This window comes from Arachis ipaensis, chromosome B7 (genome assembly GCF_059453495.1).
Source record: "Arachis ipaensis isolate K30076 ecotype BB chromosome B7, ASM5945349v1, whole genome shotgun sequence".
Lineage (NCBI taxonomy): Eukaryota > Viridiplantae > Streptophyta > Magnoliopsida > Fabales > Fabaceae > Arachis > Arachis ipaensis.
The window spans coordinates 7,960,839-7,966,838 of record NC_142442.1 but is presented as its reverse complement, the minus strand read 5'-3'; positions in this window follow the sequence as shown (position 1 = coordinate 7,966,838).

The following is a 6,000-nucleotide window of genomic DNA, read 5'->3' as shown; positions in this document are numbered from 1 at the left end:
AGTCAATTCATCCACTTGACTTTCCTTTAATTAGTAAGGGTTAACTAAGTGGTAGCAATGAACAATTCTCATCACAATTGAGAAGGATAACTAGGATAGGACTTCTAATTTTCATACCTTGCCAAGAGCCTTTTATAGTTGTTAGTTTATTTTCATTGCCATTTACTTTTCATGCTTCTTATCCAAAACCCCAAAATAACTCATAACCAATAACAAGACACTTTATTGTAATTCCTAGGGAGAACGACCCGAGGTCCAATACTTCGGTTTATAAATTTTAGGGGTTTGTACTTGTGACAAACAACTTTTTGTATGAAAGGATTATTGTTTGGTTTAGGAACTATACTTGCAACGAGAATTCATTTGTGAAATTCTAAACCATCAAAAATCCAATCGTCATGCATGCGTTCCTTGTCATGTGTATGCGTAGGTGAAAACTTCATGTCACGCGTATGCGTGGGTCATGTGTACGCGTGGACATGCTCGTTAGCTCCTTACGCGTGCGCGTGGAACCAATCGCGTACACATCGCCAAAATTCCATGCAACGTGTACGCGTGGGCCACGCGTACACGTGGACTTACGTTTTTCAAAAAAAAAAAAGGATCAACCAGGGAGCTGCACAATCATGGAAATCTCCCCTGCAACATTACATTTTTTTCACCAAAATTTCCGACGGGCATAACTCAATCGTTTGAAATCGTTTTTCTTCCGTTCTTCAAACGGCACAAACTTAACGAACCCAATTTTCATTTAAAATAAGTTGAAATCAATTTGGGGTTCTGAAAACCAAGTTATAGTCCGTCGAAATTCAGCCAAAAACTAAAGTTTTGCAAACTCTTTAAACCTCATGTTCATTCAAAGTTTCCATTCCATTTAATATTAAACTTGCCAATACCAATACAATTGCCAGCAACAAACCTCAACAAAACTCTACACCATTCCACTAACCACCATTCAATAACACTAAACAATTTCATTTCTCGACAATTCCATCAAGCTTTCATTCAATATTCTTGTAAACATATAATCAACAAATTACTAAACATTCAATATACACCTGCATTCCAACTTATCCTATGGTCATCTAACTTAAGTTTTCATAGAACATTATATATTAAATGCAAGAAACCTAAACCATACATTGGCGGATTTCCACATAGCGACCAAAGCAACTTAATTAGAACCAAGACAGCCCCTTAAAAGCTCAATAAACTCTAGGCTCAGCTTCCTCCAAGTTACAATATTCACAATTTCAAGCTACAATTATTTATTCACAACCTAATACACATTTATAACACATATATACCTAATTTAATACTCAAAGCTCAAATTCGATAAAATTAAAATAGAATTATGGTATCCTCACCTTACCCAAGCTTCACATAAGCAAGAGTGAACGTTTTTCTCAAGCTAATTGGATCCTAAAACATCAAAGAGTAAAGAAATTCAATATCTCCACTTAATTTTCCAAAATTGGGGGAAGAAGTGGCTGAGAACAATAAAGCGAGTTACCTATGAAATTGTTCCGGTAGAAATGTAGAGCTCGACGCGGTGGATGATGAGGGAAAAACGATTCCGCACAAACTAACCGGCAAGTATACCGGGTCGCATCAAGTAGTAATAACTCACAGGAGTGAGGTCGATCCCACAGGAATTGATGGATCAAGTAACTTTAGTGAGGTGATATGTCTAGTTAAACAAATATTGATGAATTGAGTGAAATTTGATCAAACAAAATGTAAATTGCAAGAATCATAAATTGCTGAAAGTAAATTGGCAGAAACTTAAATTGCATAAAAAATAAATTTTAGGAAATATAAAGGGCTTTGGGTGCAGGGAAATTAAAGAGGCAGTAAACCAAAGTACTTAAAGTGAACTCAAGGACAATTAACAGAAAGAAAAATTCATCAGGGATTGGAGATATCATAATCCAGTAATCCACAATGAATCAAATAGATCTCAACTTCTTTCTCAATCATATGAATAGATCTATGGCAGATTGAAATTGGTTGGATCCCAATTCCTTGGCAATCCAATCTCTCTAATCATAATCAATCTTGCCAATTCCTTGATCCAATTGTCATGAGAAGAGGTTAAGCATTTTCTCTCATCCATAAGCCACACAAACTCTCAAGATCTCAATTCCTCCCGAATGGTGTTGATCAAGAGAGTTGTGAGAAACAGAGCTTCAGTTCTAATTTCCATGATTCCCCTTCCGAGGCTCACATGGAAATTCACATATTCAAACCCCCTTCCGGAGTGAATGGATCTCAATCAAAACAGAAGTTATTTCTTAGTTATCCAGATGAATTGAGAAGAAGAAGATGTTCATTTAATCATATGAATTAAAATAGAGCTCCTCCCCCTAATGAATTGGGATTCAGTGGATCATAGCTCAAAGAACAAGTGCATGAAATCTAAAATTGGCAGAAAGTAAATTGGCTGAGAAGCAGAGGTGTAGGGAAATTAAATTCCATAGACAATAAACATGTAAACTTGCAGAAGAGAAGTGTAAGAAATTGAAATTGCATAAACCAAACTGAATTCAATTACAACTGAATTTTAAAAGTGCAGAAAAGAAAAAGAAATTATAAGCTAAGCTCTCTATCAGAGCCTTCTATCCTACTCCTACTCCTACTACCCAAGCCTTCCACTAATGTAGCCTACTGTCCGTCCTCCCTTTCCTCCTTCTAACTAAAGCCTTTTTATAGGCATTCCTAAATTACAAATGAAATTGAAATTGAAAATAAATTACAATTAAATGAAAATCCTATTCTAGCTGTTTCTTGTGCCTTTGAGTGATGTCAATGGGCTCTGCTTGCTTTTTGTGTGTCAATGGGCTTGGAATCAGATTTAATTGAGCCAGAGTTACACTTCCAGGAGAACGGAGTGTTCAAATAGAGAACGAAGTGATTTTATACCCACGCGTACGCGTCTTCTACGCTTGCGTGTGCCTTTGCATTTTTGCCCATCCACGCGTACGCATCACCTACGCGTACGCGTCACCTACGCGTAAGCTTGACCTTCAGATTTTGAGCTTGTTACGCGTATGCGTGCTGTACGCGTGCGCGTCCATATCAGCGTTCACTTTGTGAGCGTAGCGCTCACTTTGACAATGCTGTCCCACGCATACGCGTCATGCATGCGTACGCGTGGCCTTCCAAAGTTGCAATTTCGACGCGTGCGGGTCATGTACGCGTGCGTGTCGATACCAATTTTTCAATCCCAAATTCAGATTTGCCTGAAAACGCTCCTTTAGTTAACTTAGCATTCTCTTTGCAAATGAACGCTCTCCTTGTTTAAATCATGGGCCACGCTTTTGAAAGCGTGGCCTAAGGCTCCAAAGCGTGCTCAAACTTTAAAGTGTGCCCCAAAATTCTTCTTTTTTTCTTTTGAGCTTATTTTGTGCTTTTTTGCTTCTTTTTCTTCTTATTTCCTACAAAGTTTATAAAATCAAAAGATCAAAGAAATATACCATTTAAGCACAAAAGCATTCAATATTTAAGCACTAATCATCAATTTCTTATATGAAAAAGCATAGAAAACATGCACAAGATGACATGTCATCACAACACCAAACTTAAACCTTGCTTGTCCCCAAGCAAGAAAAGAATCATGCAGTAAGTTTTGACAAACTAAGGTGAGAAGAGTAGCAAGTTTATGTTCATGGTTGGCTAGTTTTCTATGTATACTACAATCACAAAAGAAATGTAAATGATTGATACTTCTATCTAGCTCATTTTATGAAATCTTTTCCTTATATTTCTTCCTTGAAACAAGCTTTTTATTCTCTTATTAGCTTCTCCTTTTTGGTGCTTTGCCCCATGAGTTGATAACAAAGCTACGACTCTAAATGCTTTGTTTTCAAGTATTACCACTTGATACATAAGCACCACAAGCATTTAATTAGAGGACTTCTTTAAGCATCATTTGTTTCTTTTCTTTACTCTCTAATCATTGATGCTCAGAGCCTTGAGCTTTGAGGGAGTGTTTTTGCACTTGAGCCTAGCCTTGACTCTAAGTGTTTTGTTTTCAAGCTTTTTGTCTGATACATAAACACCACAAGTACTTAACAATTGAATTGTCATTGGTACTCAGAGCCTTCAGCTTTCTCATTCTTTCCCTTTTTCTTTTCTTGCCTTAATTGCATTTGCTTCTTCAAGGTTTTCATGATTTCAAAAATTTCATAAAATGTCCTAGATGAAAACTTCAATTAAATAAATTCAAATGCAATTGAGCAACAATTAATCATACTAGCCTTCCAATACTTGTATGCTCATGCTAAATTCTTCTTTAATGACCTTATTTGTTTATGATCATGATGATTTATTGCTTTTGAAGTCACAAAATTCAAGATGGTAGTCATAATGTCACAGCAAAATGTTACAATTTAGCAATCAAACTATGCTTATTCACAACACACATGCATACAGAGAAGATAAAGACAATCATGCAATTTATAGTGCTGGAAATAAGTAGGAGGGAAAAGGAACGTTACCACCTTGTAGTTCATCTTCACTGTTGTTGTTCTTTTCCTCCCATTCTTCCCCTCTCCATACCAACTTAGGGTGTTTGCTCATCCTCAAACAACAATTGGAACAGTGGTCATGGGGCTAAGATGGATCATGAGTGTCTTACATAATGAAATGTCAGTAGCACATGTATTTAAGCAAGCAAGATGAAAAATAACAATGAAGGCACAGGAAACAGAGACATTGTGATTGCAAAAATAAGAGAGTGTGCATGATACATTGCATAAAAGATAAGTGGCACACCAAACTTAGTGTGACACTTTCACTTGGAATTAATGCAAGTATCTAGTAAAGATTGGAACCAAATTTTGTTGCATAGTAACACCAAACTTAGAATGCAATCACATGTCAATTTATTTGAAGTAAAACTAAGCAAATGAAACTGTTATGTGTTAAATACAATCACCAAGCGAAGAATCTATCATGAATAAAGATTTTTTGGTGAGGTCTTAACAAAAACAGTTAAGGAGCAAAATAAAAGAAAACATTAAAAACAAAGAAATGACTAAAAACAAAGAGAATAATAAAGTGTCAAAGAAAGATAACACTGTAAAGGCATTATGATTATGCAGACAAGTGGTGTTACTGGATTTATTGCATAGAAAATTAAGTGGCACACCAAACTTAAAAACTTAGTGTGACACTTTCAATTTAGAATTGATGCAATCATCCATAAAGATTGAAAACAGATTGTTGCAGGGCAACACCAAACTTAGAAAGTAATCATATGCCAATTTATTGAAATTAAACAAAGCAAAGAGATAAAATAAACAAAGCAAAAAAACGAAATGTTACCTAAGGTTGGGTTGCCTTCCAACAAGCGCTCTTTTTGTGTCATTAGCCTGACATGTTGTTCTCAACTTTCTTCCTTTTCTTCCAGTTTGTTAAGAGGAATGACCTCAAGGGGAGAGAAGAACCAGTCAGTGTCCCCTTTCTTGGTCTCCTCTCAGCAAGCTTCCTTTTATAAATGGCTTGATTGAGCTTGCTTGCTGGTAGTTCAGGGGTTGGATTGCTTGTAGTTGACCTTTTCTTCTTCATGGATATGATCAATTGTGGCTTGGTTACAATCCTCTTCTCGGTGTTGTTGTTGGTTGCCTTCACTTCTTGGATATCAAGACTTGGTGGTTGTGTGATTGTTGGAGTGTTTTCTTCATCAAGAGCTTCTTGCATTGGTGATTCAATGAGCCCTTCTTCTATACAAATTTCTACCTCACTTGAGTATGGACTTTCTTGATTTTCTTCCTCACTTTCTTGTTATTCCACTTCCTCTTTTGCACTCAACATTTGATTTAATAGCACTTTCATGGAGGAGGTTTGTTGTTCTTCCCAAGATTTCTTCATCTCCTCTTCATATCTTTCAATCACGGATTCAAGTGTTGAGAGTTTTTGGTTCAGGGAAGTTTGTGGGGGATGTGAGTTTTCATGTTCCTTTGTCATCTCAAGTGGCTTCTGTAGATATACAATTTC